This window comes from Cololabis saira, unplaced genomic scaffold, assembly GCF_033807715.1.
Source record: "Cololabis saira isolate AMF1-May2022 unplaced genomic scaffold, fColSai1.1 scf025, whole genome shotgun sequence".
Classification (NCBI taxonomy): Eukaryota; Metazoa; Chordata; class Actinopteri; order Beloniformes; family Belonidae; genus Cololabis; species Cololabis saira.
This window is the reverse complement of record NW_026906189.1, coordinates 690,001-702,500: the sequence shown is the minus strand read 5'-3', so window position 1 is coordinate 702,500 and position 12,500 is coordinate 690,001. Positions and strand designations below refer to the sequence as shown.

Here is a 12,500-nt window from a genome sequence, read left to right as displayed (position 1 = left end):
AATGACTTATATTATATGACTTATCTTCAACTCCATATAAGAGGTATTTCAAGCTGCAGCTTCAGCTTACGGCCATACCAGCCTGGATGCGCCCGATCTCGTCTGATCTCGGAAGCTAAGCAGGGTCGGGCCTGTTTAGTACTTGGATGGGAGACCGCCTGGGAATACCAGGTGCTGTAAGCTTTTTCAACCAGCAGAGAGCGCTCTCGCTTAATCTACCCACACATATTTCAACGTGGTAACAGCGACAGCTCACGTCCTAAAGTGTTTTGCACATGGTTAAGGCACTTTAACTCCAACAAATAAGCGCTTCTAAATTATTATCACCAACAAATCAATGACTTGTATTATATACTTATCTTCAACTCCATATAAGAAGTATTTCAAGCTGCAGCTTCAGCTTACGGCCATACCAGCCTGGATGTGCCCGATCTCGTCTGATCTCGGAAGCTAAGCAGGGTCGGGCCTGGTTAGTACTTGGATGGGAGACCGCCTGGGAATACCAGGTGCTGTAAGCTTTTTCAACCAGCAGAGAGCGCTCTCGCTTAATCTACCCACACATATTTCAACGTGGTAAGAGCGACAGCTCACGTCCTAAAGTGTTTTGCACATGGTTAAGGCACTTTAACTCCAACAAATAAAACCAACAAATCAATGACTTATATTCTATGACTTATCTTCAACTCCATATCAGAGGTATTTCAAGCTGCAGCTTCTGCTTATGGCCATACCAGCCTGGATGCGCCCGATCTCGTCTGATCTCGGAAGCTAAGCAGGGTCGGGCCTGGTTAGTACTTGGATGGGAGACCGCCTGGGAATACCAGGTGCTGTAGGCTTTTTCAACCAGCAGAGAACGGTCTCGCTTAATCTAGCCACACATATTTCAACACGGTAACAGCGACAGCTCACGTCCTAAAGTGTTTTGCACATGGTTAAGGCACTTTAACTCCAACAAATAAAACCAACAAATCAATGACTTATATTATATGACTTATCTTCAACTCCATATAAGAGGTATTTCAAGCTGCAGCTTCAGCTTACGGCCATACCAGCCTGGATGCGCCCGATCTCGTCTGATCTCGGAAGCTAAGCAGGGTCGGGCCTGGTTAGTACTTGGATCGGAGACCGCCTGGGAATACCAGGTGCTGTAAGCTTTTTCAACCAGCAGAGAGCGCTCTCGCTTAATCTACCCACACATATTTCAACGTGGTAAGAGCGACAGCTCACGTCCTAAAGTGTTTTGCACATGGTTAAGGCACTTTAACTCCAACAAATAAAACCAACAAATCAATGACTTATATTCTATGACTTATCTTCAACTCCATATAAGAGGTATTTCAAGCTGCAGGTTCAGCTTACGGCCATACCAGCCTGGATGCGCCCGATCTCGTCTGATCTCGGAAGCTAAGCAGGCTCGGGCCTGGTTAGTACTTGGATGGGAGACCGCCTGGGAATACCAGGTGCTGTAAGCTTTTTCAACCAGCAGAGAGCGCTCTCGCTTAATCTACCCACACATATTTCAACGTGGTAAGAGCGACAGCTCACGTCCTAAAGTGTTTTGCACATGGTTAAGGCACTTTAACTCCAACAAATAAAACCAACAAATCAATGACTTATATTCTATGACTTATCTTCAACTCCATATAAGAGGTATTTCAAGCTGCAGCTTCAGCTTACGGCCATACCAGCCTGGATGAGCCCGATCTCGTCTGATCTCGGAAGCTAAGCAGGGTCGGGCCTGGTTAGTACTTGGATGGGAGACCGCCTGGGAATACCAGGAGCTGTAAGCTTTTTCAACCAGCAGAGAGCGCTCTCGCTTAATCTACCCACACATATTTCAACGTGGTAACAGCGACAACTCACGTCCTAAAGTGTTTTGCACATGGTTAAGGCACTTTAACTCCAACAAATAAGTGCTTCTAAATTATTATCACCAACAAATCAATGACTTATATTATATGACTTATCTTCAACTCCATACAAGAGGTATTTCAAGCTGCAGCTTCTGCTTACGGCCATACCAGCCTGGATGCGCCCGATCTCGTCTGATCTCGGAAGCTAAGCAGGGTCGGGCCTGGTTAGTACTTGGATGGGAGACCGCCTGGGAATACCAGGTGCTGTAAGCTTTTTCAACCTGCAGAGAACGCTCTCGCTTAATCTACCCACATATATTTCAACGTGGTAACAGCGAAAGCTCACGTCCTAAAGTGTTTTGCACATGGTTAAGGCACTTTAACTCCAACAAATAAGCGCTTCTAAATTATTATCACCAACAAATCAATTAATTATATTATATGACTTATCTTCAACTCCATATAAGAGGTATTTCAAGCTGCAGCTTCTGCTAACGGCCATACCAGCCTGGATGCGCCCGATCTCGTCTGATCTCGGAAGCTAAGCAGGGTCGGGCCTGGTTAGTACTTGGATGGGAGACCGCCTGGGAATACCAGGTGCTGTAAGCTTTTTCAACCAACAGAGAGCGCTCTCGCTTAATCTACCCACACATATTTCAACGTGGTAACAGCGACAGCTCACGTCCTAAAGTGTTTTGCACATGGTTAAGGCACTTTAACTCCAACAAATAAGCGCTTCTAAATTATTATCACCAACAAATCAATGACTTGTATTATATACTTATCTTCAACTCCATATAAGAAGTATTTCAAGCTGCAGCTTCAGCTTACGGCCATACCAGCCTGGATGCGCCCGATCTCGTCTGATCTCGGAAGCTAAGCAGGGTCGGGCCTGGTTAGTACTTGGATGGGAGACCGCCTGGGAATACCAGGTGCTGTAAGCTTTTTCAACCAGCAGAGAACGGTCTCGCTTAATCTAGCCACACATATTTCAACGTGGTAACAGCGACAGCTCACGTCCTAAAGTGTTTTGCACATGGTTAAGGCACTTTAACTCCAACAAATAAAACCAACAAATCAATGACTTATATTCTATGACTTATCTTCAACTCCATATAAGAGGTATTTCAAGCTACAGCTTCTGCTTACGGCCATACCAGCCTGGATGCGCCCGATCTCGTCTGATCTAGGAAGCTAAGCAGGGTCGGGCCTTATTAGTACTTGGATGGGAGACCGCCTGGGAATACCAGGTGCTGTAAGCTTTTTCAACCAGCAGAGAGCGCTCTCGCTTAATCTACCCACACATATTTCAACGTGGTAACAGCGACAGCTCACGTCCTAAAGTGTTTTGCACATGGTTAAGGCAATTTAACTCCAACAAATAAGTGCTTCTAAATTATTATCACCAACAAATCAATGACTTATATTATATGACTTATCTTCAACTCCATATAAGAGGTATTTCAAGCTGCAGCTTCAGCTTCAGCTTACGGCCATACCAGCCTGGATGCGCCCGATCTCGTCTGATCTCGGAAGCTAAGCAGGGTCGGGCCTGGTTAGTACTTGGATGGGAGACCGCTTGGGAATACCAGGTGCTGTAAGCTTTTTCAACCAGCAGAGAGCGCTCTCGCTTAATCTACCTACACATATTTCAACGTGGTAACAGCGACAGCTCACGTCTTAAAGTGTTTTGCACATGGTTAAGGCACTTTAACTCCAACAAATAAAACCAACAAATCAATGACTTATATTCTATGACTTATCTACAACTCCATATAAGAGGTATTTCAAGCTGCAGCTTCTGCTTACGGCCATACCAGCCTGGATGCGCCCGATCTCGTCTGATCTCGGAAGCTAAGCAGGGTCGGGCCTGGTTAGTACTTGGATGGGAGACCGCTTGGGAATACCAGGTGCTGTAAGCTTTTTCAACCAGCAGAGAACGCTCTTGCTTAATCTACCCACACATATTTCAACGTGGTAACAGCGACAGCTCACGTCCTAAAGTGTTTTGCACATAATTAAGGCACCTTAACTCCAACAAATAAGCGCTTCTAAATTATTATCACCAACAAATCAATGGCATATATTCTATGACTTATCTTCAACTCCATATAAGATGTATTTCAAGCTGCAGCTTCTGCTTACGGCCATACCAGCCTGGATGCGCCTTTCTCATCTGATCTCGGAAGCTAAGCAGGGTCGGGCCTGGTTAGTACTTCGATGGGAGACTGCCTGGGAATACCAGGTGCTGAAAAAGCTTTTTCAACCAGCAGAGAACGCTCTCGCTTAATCTACCCACACATATTTCAACGTGGTAACAGCGACCGCTCACGTCCTAAAGTGTTTTGCACATGGTTACTCCAACAAATAAAACCAACAAAACAATGACTTATATTCTATGACTTATCTTCAACTCCATATAAGAGGTATTTCAAGCTGCAGCTTCTGCTTACGGCCATACCAGCCTGGCCACGCCCTTTGACTTCCTGTTTGTGCAGGGAGAGTGACTTGGCAGTTTGGTTCATGGTGGAGGAAGGAGAGACGAAGTTCAGATTGGAAAACAAACGGAAAAGGCTCAGAGAAGTGGAGAACAACAACACCTCCCCCGGCAGCAGTTGCTGCAGGGGGGCTACTCCAAGGGAGTATAAAAAAACTAAAACGGATTACTCGGTGATGAAGGTGGATAACGGACTGGACATGAGCTCAGCTATGACGGACAAAATGGAGTCGGAGGGGATCCCAAGGCAAAAGATGGCCCGCGCAATGGTCGGAGCCGGAGAGAAAGAGAGGAGAGCGGGAGAGGGGCCCGAGGCAGAGAAAGTGGAGAAGGAGAGGACGGGAGGACAACACAGCGGAGCGGCGTGGAAGGGGGCAGAGGAGGAGACGGCAGCGAGGGTGGCGGAGCCGAGAGCTGCAAAAGAATGTTGGGATCAAGCGGAAGACCAGAAAAAACTTGTAGTAAATGTGGAGATAGAGGGAGATGATGCCATCTCCCTCATGGAACTCTTGAAAGCTGTGAGTGTTACATGCGGTCGTGTCGTTGGCTGCCGAGTAAAGGCGGATAAAAAGTGGGAACTAACAATGGGCAACCCGCACGGGAAAAACAGACTGTTAGACGGTTTCAAGATAAGAGATTCGCGAGTAATCGCCTCTGAAATAATGAAGGACACGAGAGTGGTCTCATTTTTAAGTCTTCCTATTTATATCACTGATGAGCAGATTCTCACAAAGCTGGCACATTGGGGAGTAGAGCCGGTCTCAACAATCAAGAAGAGAAAATGGCCTGGCACGGACATATTCGACGGCACCAGGTTCCTGAAAGTCAGGTTCCCAGAGTCGGTGGCGGCTCTGCCGTACAGCACGAAATTTGACACTCTCGAGGGTCCGGAGTATTTTAGGATCATCCATAACAACCAAATGAGGGTGTGCAGACTATGCCTACAGCAGGGGCACATTCTGCGGGAATGTCCTGAGTTCCTGTGTTACAAATGTAACAAACAAGGACACTATGCAAGAGAATGTGCACGTATGACGGAGCGAACGGGCGGAGAGCAGGAGGAGAAGGAGGAGAAGGAGGAGACGGAGGAGTTGTTGGAGGAGAGCGAGGCAGAAAAGAAGGAGGCGGCGGAGGAAGAGGAGGAGGAGGAAGACGGAGAAGGAGAGGTGGAGAGCCTGGCGGAGGGCATGGAAGAGGAGATGACAGCGGAGGCTGCGGTGGGTGCCGTGAGAAGAGGGAATGTAGAGGAAGCTGAGGTGGCGGTCAGCAGAGGGGAGCAGAGAGGAAGCGGACAAGATGCGGATTTGAGCATAAGCCAGAGCAGCGGGGGGTCGCTACCGTGTGCGCAGCGCAGAGCATTCAGGACGGCAGTTGAGAGACGCGCAAAGAGGGAGGAAACGGAGGGTGAGAATGAGGGAGGGGGGGTACGGACATCGAGGTCCAGATCGGGGTCAAGGGAAGGAAGGGGTCAAAAGAAACGAGCCTCCTAATATGAAAGGATTATATTTTGTTTATCATGGTTCTGTTTTTTTTCTTTCCCTTGTTGTCTTTAATGACACTTAAGATCGCATCATTAAACACAAACGGCTTGAGGGACAAAGCAAAATTTGAAAAAATTATAAGCTTGAGTAAGGCGGACGTACTATGTTTGCAAGAAACTCATTGGGACAAGGAAACTGAACTGGGCTTTAGACAATTGTGGAATGGGGATTTCTTTTCGAGTTACGGCACAAACATTGCAAGGGGGGTGACAATTCTGTGTAGGAGATCCAGTGGAATTGGGGCCACGTTGTTGAATAAGGATGGGGAAGGAAGATGGATAAATGTTGAATTGGAATTCCAAAATGTAAAATATAATGTGTTAAATGTCTACGCGCCAAATAGTGAAGGGGATAGGTCCACTTTTTTTAAAGATCTATATAAAGTGGCTGAGAAATGTGATATTATCATTGGGGACTTCAATGTAAAATTGTGCTATATGGATGTGAATGAGAGTTGCGTGTGGAGATATGATGCTTCGAGAAAGGTACTTAATGAGTTTATGATGGAAAAGAATTGGTGTGATATATGGAGAATAAAAAATTCTAGCATTAGAAAATATTCTAGAGCGCAACTAGTAAAAGGGGTTCTCAAAAAAAGTAGGATTGATCTATGTTTGGCCAAACAATCACAGTTGCAGTTATTTAATAATGTCTGTTATGATTTTATATATCTGAGCGATCATGCAATATTGTCTGTGGAAGTGGGGGAACACGAAAAGCGAAGGGGAGGAGGCGTATGGCATCTAAACGCATATCTATTACAGGATGCAAACTATATCAGATGTATGAAACAGTTAATATCGAGCGTGTGCTCACATCCAGAATTTAACAATAACATAGTAAAAGGTTGGGAGGATCTGAAAATAAAAATAAAATGGAAAAGTATACATTATGCGAAAAGGTTGCGGGCTCGACAAAATGGGAAAAGGAATGTCTTAAAAGCAGAAATTGAAAGGGTTGAGGGACGGAAACGGATTGACGAGGTCAAGTTGGTAAATTTACACAGAGAACTGAAAGAATTGGAAAGATTGGAATGCGAGGGCGCCATATTGAGGAGTAAGGCACGATTTGCGATAGAAGGAGAGAGGAGTACCCGGTTTTTTCTAAACCTAGAGAAAAGAAAGCAGGATAAATGCTATATCGTGGAAGTAAGAACTGAAAACGGAGTCATCACATCAGACTTAGTGGAGATTCTCGAGGCAGTCCAGAATTTTTATGGCAACTTATTTAAATCAGAGGGGTCGGATGATGATTTAACAGAGGAAATCCTTGCAAAATTTGAGAAGAAATTACCAGAGGAGGATATTTTATTGTGTGACCAAGAAATAAAAGGGGAAGATATAGAACTAGTAATAAAACAGTTAGTCTTAAATAAAAGTCCAGGGAGCGATGGACTAACGGCCAATTTTTATAAAACTTTTAGCGACGTATTAAAACCGATATTGTTAAATCTATTTAAAACAATGGAAAACACACAATCCGTGCCAACATCGATGGCTAGGGGCATTATTACGATGGTATATAAAAAGGGAAATAAAGAAGATCTAGCTAATTATAGACCAATAACATTATTAAATACTGACTACAAAATATTGATGAAAATTCTGTCAAATAGAGCGAAACAGGTTGTTCACACAATTGTGGCGCCTACTCAAGCATATAGTGTGCCGGGGAGAGAAGTGGCAGATATATTAAACACAGTAAGAGACATAGTGGAGTTCTTGAAGATCACAAATAGGGAAGGTATTTTAGTCTCACTCGACTTTAACAAAGCATTTGACAGAGTGGAACACAGATTTATGTTTAGAGTTCTGGAGAGGGTGGGATTTGGGAAACGGTTTTTGAGCTGGGTGAAATTGATGTATGCAAACGCCACTGGCAGCGTCAAGTGTAATGGGGTAGTTACCGACCCTTTTCAGTTACAGAGGTCGGTTAGACAGGGATGTCCGCTATCCTCAATCTTATACACAATAGTTGTCGAAGCACTGAGTGTTTTTATTAAAGAGGATGCCCATATAAAAGGTATTGAATTACCTGGAGGTGAGGTCTGTGTAATTCAACAATTTGCGGATGATACAACTCTACTAATAAAAGATATAAACAGTGTACATAGGGCGATAGAATTAGTGGAACGGTATGGCAGAGCCTCAGGGTCAAAAATAAATTTTGCAAAATCGGAAATGATGTTCATTAATCTAGAGGAGCCGCCACAAGGCCAGTGCAAATTACCAGTGCAAATACAGTCTAAACATATTAAGATATTAGGTACATACATAGGGGTGGATAGTGATATGGCAAGAGATCTGACGTGGTCGGGTATAATCAAAAAAATAGAAGCAGTATTATGCTACTGGAAGATGAGAAATCTAAAGCTTAACGGGAGGGTGGTGGTATTAAATAGCTTGATATTGTCGAAAATATATTACGCTTTAATGGTGATAGATTTACCCTTGTGGGTATTAAATAGACTAAACGAAATTATGACATTTTTTCTGTGGGGGGCGAAGGTAGGGAAAATTGCAAGAAAAACGCTAATAGGTAAATACGAAGAAGGAGGGTTAAAATTAATAGACATAGAAAGTAAGAAACGAGCGTTTAGGATTAAATTGATAAAAAAATACTTATATGATGACACAGCTTATGGCTGGAAGTGCCTTATGGGGTTCTTTTTAAATAGGGTTTTCAAGATAGGGGATTTTACTCTATTAATGAAACTGCAGTGGCGAATGACCGCTGGAATTCCCCTGTTTTATAGAGAGGTCCTGGCATCGCAAACTGCTTTCCTGGACCACATAGAGTATGAAGCTAAATCTATAAGCATAGTGAAGGAATTACCGATATTTCTAAATAAATATATACATAAGGACAATAAAATATTGTGTAATAATAAAATGTTGAAAGCCGGATTTATACAATTGAAGGACATAATGTACGAATTGATGCCCGATTTCATACCAACACAAGCGGTTTTTGATGGCGTAGTGGAAGTAGATGATAACATAAAGTATGCGACAATTTCCAATTACTATAGAACTATCAAGGAAAGTATACCACAAACGTGGAAGAATTTAATAGAAACAAAGATAGTCAAAGACAGGACAAGCAAACTTCCTGAATTAAAAGTTAGACAGGGTGGGCAAAAGAAAGAGTTCAGCATGATATCCAGCAAACAAATATACGACCTCATCGTGATAAATGTCACACAAAAACCGGCCTCCCTGTCTTACTGGGGCAAGATCTTTCCACAGAAAGAGGGGAGGAGAATTTGGGAAAGGTGGAAATTGAAGGGAAACAGTATTGAGGCTGAGGATAACGACTTCAAAATAAGACACAATAAAATATTTACAAATGTGATTTTGCACCAATTCGACAGGGAGGTTAGTAGGGATTGTGATATCTGCGGTTTATTCCCGGAGACTCTGCTACACATGTATGACGTGTGTCCTGAGCTGACCGGTTTTCTGGGCGCGTTGAAGAAATGTTTGGTCGATAAATTGGGAATGGTGTGGGACGGGAGGGATTCGTGGGAGTTTTTTCTTTTGTTTGGGGAATGGGACCACAGTAAGGTGAAGAATGTAGCCTTATGTAAATTCCTATTAAGCCATGCCCGATGGGCTATAAAGACACGCAGGAACATAGCACACTTCGAACAAAGAGTTGTTGAAATTTGGCCCATATTCCAAAATATAGTGAAAAATCAAATTACATTTCGTTTAATTCATGGAGACGAGAAATTTGAACGGTCTTTTGTGGAAAATGGTAATCTTCTGTCCCTGGACAGGGATAAAAGAATTATATGGAAATGGTGAAGGGGTTGTGCGGTTGTTGGCGGTGTCATGTATGTGATTAAGTGGGATTGTAAATAGCTAGGAGTACATGGTGGTTAGGAGCTCATAGAGTGAGAACTGTGTGCAGTTGATAGGAATTTTCTGTGTGTTCATTTTGCTAAATGGGTGATGTTTTGTTCTTTAAACATGACTGTGTAATCATGGAGGTTTTTATTTTGGGAGCTCGAATGTAATATTTAGTTTTTTCTTTCTTTGATGGGAAAAAGAGACCCAATTGTTGTTATACGGTATGATGAAAATATTTGTTTTCAAAGCAAAATGTAAACAAAAGTATATTTTTTAAATGTAAAATATATTTTCACAATAAAAGACAAAAAAAAAAAAAAAAAAGATGCGCCCGATCTCATCTGATCTCGGAAGCTAAGCAGGGTCGGGCCTGGTTAGTACTTGGATGGGAGACCGCCTGGGAATACCAGGTGCTGTAAGCTTTTTCAACCAGCAGAGAGCGCTCTCGCTTAATCTACCCACACATATTTCAACGTGGTAACAGCGACAGCTCCCGTCCTAAAGTGTTTTGCACATGGTTAAGGCACTTTAACTCCAACAAATAAAACCAACAAATCAATGACTTATATGCTATGACTTATCTTCAACTCCATATAAGAGGTATTTCAAGCTGCAGCTTCTGCTTACGGCCATACCAGCCTTGATGCGCCCGATCTCGTCCGATCTTGGAAGCTAAGCAGGGTAGGGCCTGGTTAGTACTTGGATGGGAGACCGCCTGGGAATACCAGGTGCTGTAAGCTTTTTCAACCAGCAGAGAACGCTCTCGCTTAATCTAGCCACACATATTTCAACATGGTAACAGCGACAGCTCACGTCCTAAAGTGTTTTGCACATGGTTAAGGCACTTTAACTCCAACAAATAAGCGCTTCTAAATTATTATCACCAACAAATCAATGACTTATATTATATGACTTATCTTCAACTCCATATAAGAGGTATTTCAAGCTGCAGCTTCTGCTTAGGGCCATACCAGCCTGGATGCGCCTGAACTCGTCTGATCTCGGAAGCTAAGCAGTGTCGGGCCTGGTTAGTACTTGGATGGGAGATCGCCTGGGAATACCAGGTGCTGTAAGCTTTTTCAACCAGCAGAGAACGCTCTCGCTTAATCTACAGCACCTGGAATACCAGGTGCTGTAAGCTTTTTCAACCAGCAGAGAACGCTCTCGCTTAATCTAGCCACACATATTTCAACGCGGTAACAGCGACAGCTCACGTCCTAAAGTGTTTTGCACATGGTTAAGGCACTTTAACTCCAACAAATAAAACCAACAGATCAATGACTTATATTCTATGTTTATCTTCAACTCCATATAAGAGGTATTTCAAGCTGCAGCTTCTGCTTACGGCCATACCAGCCTGGATGCGCCCGGTCTCGTCTGATCTCGGAAGCTAAGCAGGGTCGGGCCTGGTTAGTACTTGGATGGGAGACCGCCTGGGAATACCAGGTGCTGTAAGCTTTTTCAACCTGCAGAGAGCGCTCTCGCTTAATCTACCCACACATATTTCAACGTGGTAACAGCGACAGCTCACGTCCTAAAGTGTTTTGCACATGGTTAAGGCACTTTAACTCCAACAAATAAAACCAACAGATCAATGACTTATATTCTATGACTTATCTTCAACTCCATATAAGAGGTATTTCAAGCTGCAGCTTCTGCTTACGGCCATACCAGCCTGGATGCGCCCGATCTCGTCTGATCTCGGAAGCTAAGCAGGGTCGGGCCTGGTTAGTACTTGGATGGGAGACCGCCTGGGAATACCAGGTGCTGTAAGCTTTTTCAACCTGCAGAGAGCGCTCTCGCTTAATCTACCCACACATAATTCAACGTGGTAACAGCGACAGCTCACGTCCTAAAGTGTTTTGCACATGGTTAAGGCACTTTAACTCCAACAAATAAGCGCTTCTAAATTATTATCACCAACAAATCAATGACTTGTATTATATACTTATCTTCAACTCCATATAAGAAGTATTTCAAGCTGCAGCTTCAGCTTACGGCCATACCAGCCTGGATGCGCCCGATCTCGTCTGATCTCGGAAGCTAAGCAGGGTCGGGCCTGGTTAGTACTTGGATGGGAGACCGCCTGGGAATACCAGGTGCTGTAAGCTTTTTCAACCAGCAGAGAACGCTCTCGCTTAATCTACCCACACATATTTCAACGTGGTAACAGCGACAGCTCACGTCCTAAAGTGTTTTGCACATGGTTAAGGCACTTTAACTCCAACAAATAAAACCAACAAATCAATGACTTATATTCTATGACTTATCTTCAACTCCATATAAGAGGTATTTCAAGCTGCACCTTCTGCTTACGGCCATACCAGCCTGGATGCGCCCGATCTCGTCTGATCTCGGAAGCTAAGCAGGGTCGGGCCTGGTTAGCACTTGGTTGGGAGACCGCCTGGGAATAGCAGGTGCTGTAAGCTTTTTCAACCAGCAGAGAAAGCTCTCGCTTAATCTACCCACACATATTTCAACGTGGTAACAGCGACAGCTCACGTCCTAAAGTGTTTTGCACACGGTTAAGGCACTTTAACTCCAACAAATAAAACCAACAAATCAATGACTTATATTCTATGACTTATCTTCAACTCCATATAAGAGGTATTTCAAGCTGCAGCTTCTGCTTACGGCCATACCAGCCTGGATGCGCCCGATCTCGTCTGATCTCGGAAGCCAAGCAGGGTTGGGCCTGGTTAGTACTTGGATGGGAGACCGCCTGGAAATACCAGGTGCTGTAAGCTTTTTCAAC

The 12,500-nt window shown here is 43.8% G+C and overlaps 18 non-coding genes and 2 pseudogenes across 18 annotated transcripts; all 20 read left to right on the top strand.

Moving 5' to 3' along the window:
• The first annotated feature begins 64 nt into the window (after positions 1-64).
• On the top strand, positions 65-183 carry LOC133425932 (5S ribosomal RNA). The gene has a single exon (XR_009771378.1). It is a non-coding gene; the product is annotated as a 5S ribosomal RNA (ribosomal RNA).
• Positions 184-399: 216 nt separating this feature from the next.
• On the top strand, positions 400-518 carry LOC133425919 (5S ribosomal RNA). Its single transcript, XR_009771365.1, has one exon. It is a non-coding gene; the product is annotated as a 5S ribosomal RNA (ribosomal RNA).
• A 199-nt stretch (positions 519-717) lies between these two features.
• Positions 718-836, top strand: LOC133425987 (5S ribosomal RNA). Its single transcript, XR_009771430.1, has one exon. It is a non-coding gene; the product is annotated as a 5S ribosomal RNA (ribosomal RNA).
• A 199-nt stretch (positions 837-1,035) lies between these two features.
• LOC133426229 (5S ribosomal RNA) lies at positions 1,036-1,154 on the top strand. The gene has a single exon (XR_009771661.1). It is a non-coding gene; the product is annotated as a 5S ribosomal RNA (ribosomal RNA).
• Positions 1,155-1,353: 199 nt separating this feature from the next.
• Positions 1,354-1,472, top strand: LOC133425580 (5S ribosomal RNA). Its single transcript, XR_009771054.1, has one exon. It is a non-coding gene; the product is annotated as a 5S ribosomal RNA (ribosomal RNA).
• Positions 1,473-1,671: 199 nt separating this feature from the next.
• Positions 1,672-1,790, top strand: LOC133425528 (5S ribosomal RNA). Its single transcript, XR_009771002.1, has one exon. It is a non-coding gene; the product is annotated as a 5S ribosomal RNA (ribosomal RNA).
• A 217-nt stretch (positions 1,791-2,007) lies between these two features.
• LOC133425749 (5S ribosomal RNA) lies at positions 2,008-2,126 on the top strand. The gene has a single exon (XR_009771203.1). It is a non-coding gene; the product is annotated as a 5S ribosomal RNA (ribosomal RNA).
• A 217-nt stretch (positions 2,127-2,343) lies between these two features.
• LOC133425938 (5S ribosomal RNA) lies at positions 2,344-2,462 on the top strand. Its single transcript, XR_009771384.1, has one exon. It is a non-coding gene; the product is annotated as a 5S ribosomal RNA (ribosomal RNA).
• Positions 2,463-2,678: 216 nt separating this feature from the next.
• On the top strand, positions 2,679-2,797 carry LOC133425748 (5S ribosomal RNA). The gene has a single exon (XR_009771202.1). It is a non-coding gene; the product is annotated as a 5S ribosomal RNA (ribosomal RNA).
• A 199-nt stretch (positions 2,798-2,996) lies between these two features.
• LOC133425688 (5S ribosomal RNA) lies at positions 2,997-3,115 on the top strand. The gene has a single exon (XR_009771161.1). It is a non-coding gene; the product is annotated as a 5S ribosomal RNA (ribosomal RNA).
• Positions 3,116-3,338: 223 nt separating this feature from the next.
• Positions 3,339-3,457, top strand: LOC133425846 (5S ribosomal RNA). The gene has a single exon (XR_009771295.1). It is a non-coding gene; the product is annotated as a 5S ribosomal RNA (ribosomal RNA).
• Positions 3,458-3,656: 199 nt separating this feature from the next.
• LOC133425845 (5S ribosomal RNA) lies at positions 3,657-3,775 on the top strand. Its single transcript, XR_009771294.1, has one exon. It is a non-coding gene; the product is annotated as a 5S ribosomal RNA (ribosomal RNA).
• Positions 3,776-3,992: 217 nt separating this feature from the next.
• LOC133425734 (5S ribosomal RNA) lies at positions 3,993-4,110 on the top strand (annotated as a pseudogene).
• Positions 4,111-10,366: 6,256 nt separating this feature from the next.
• On the top strand, positions 10,367-10,485 carry LOC133426051 (5S ribosomal RNA). Its single transcript, XR_009771490.1, has one exon. It is a non-coding gene; the product is annotated as a 5S ribosomal RNA (ribosomal RNA).
• A 217-nt stretch (positions 10,486-10,702) lies between these two features.
• LOC133425719 (5S ribosomal RNA) lies at positions 10,703-10,821 on the top strand (annotated as a pseudogene).
• Positions 10,822-11,084: 263 nt separating this feature from the next.
• On the top strand, positions 11,085-11,203 carry LOC133425968 (5S ribosomal RNA). The gene has a single exon (XR_009771412.1). It is a non-coding gene; the product is annotated as a 5S ribosomal RNA (ribosomal RNA).
• A 199-nt stretch (positions 11,204-11,402) lies between these two features.
• Positions 11,403-11,521, top strand: LOC133425746 (5S ribosomal RNA). Its single transcript, XR_009771201.1, has one exon. It is a non-coding gene; the product is annotated as a 5S ribosomal RNA (ribosomal RNA).
• A 216-nt stretch (positions 11,522-11,737) lies between these two features.
• Positions 11,738-11,856, top strand: LOC133425745 (5S ribosomal RNA). The gene has a single exon (XR_009771200.1). It is a non-coding gene; the product is annotated as a 5S ribosomal RNA (ribosomal RNA).
• A 199-nt stretch (positions 11,857-12,055) lies between these two features.
• Positions 12,056-12,174, top strand: LOC133425659 (5S ribosomal RNA). The gene has a single exon (XR_009771129.1). It is a non-coding gene; the product is annotated as a 5S ribosomal RNA (ribosomal RNA).
• Positions 12,175-12,373: 199 nt separating this feature from the next.
• On the top strand, positions 12,374-12,492 carry LOC133426121 (5S ribosomal RNA). The gene has a single exon (XR_009771557.1). It is a non-coding gene; the product is annotated as a 5S ribosomal RNA (ribosomal RNA).
• Positions 12,493-12,500: the final 8 nt, after the last annotated feature.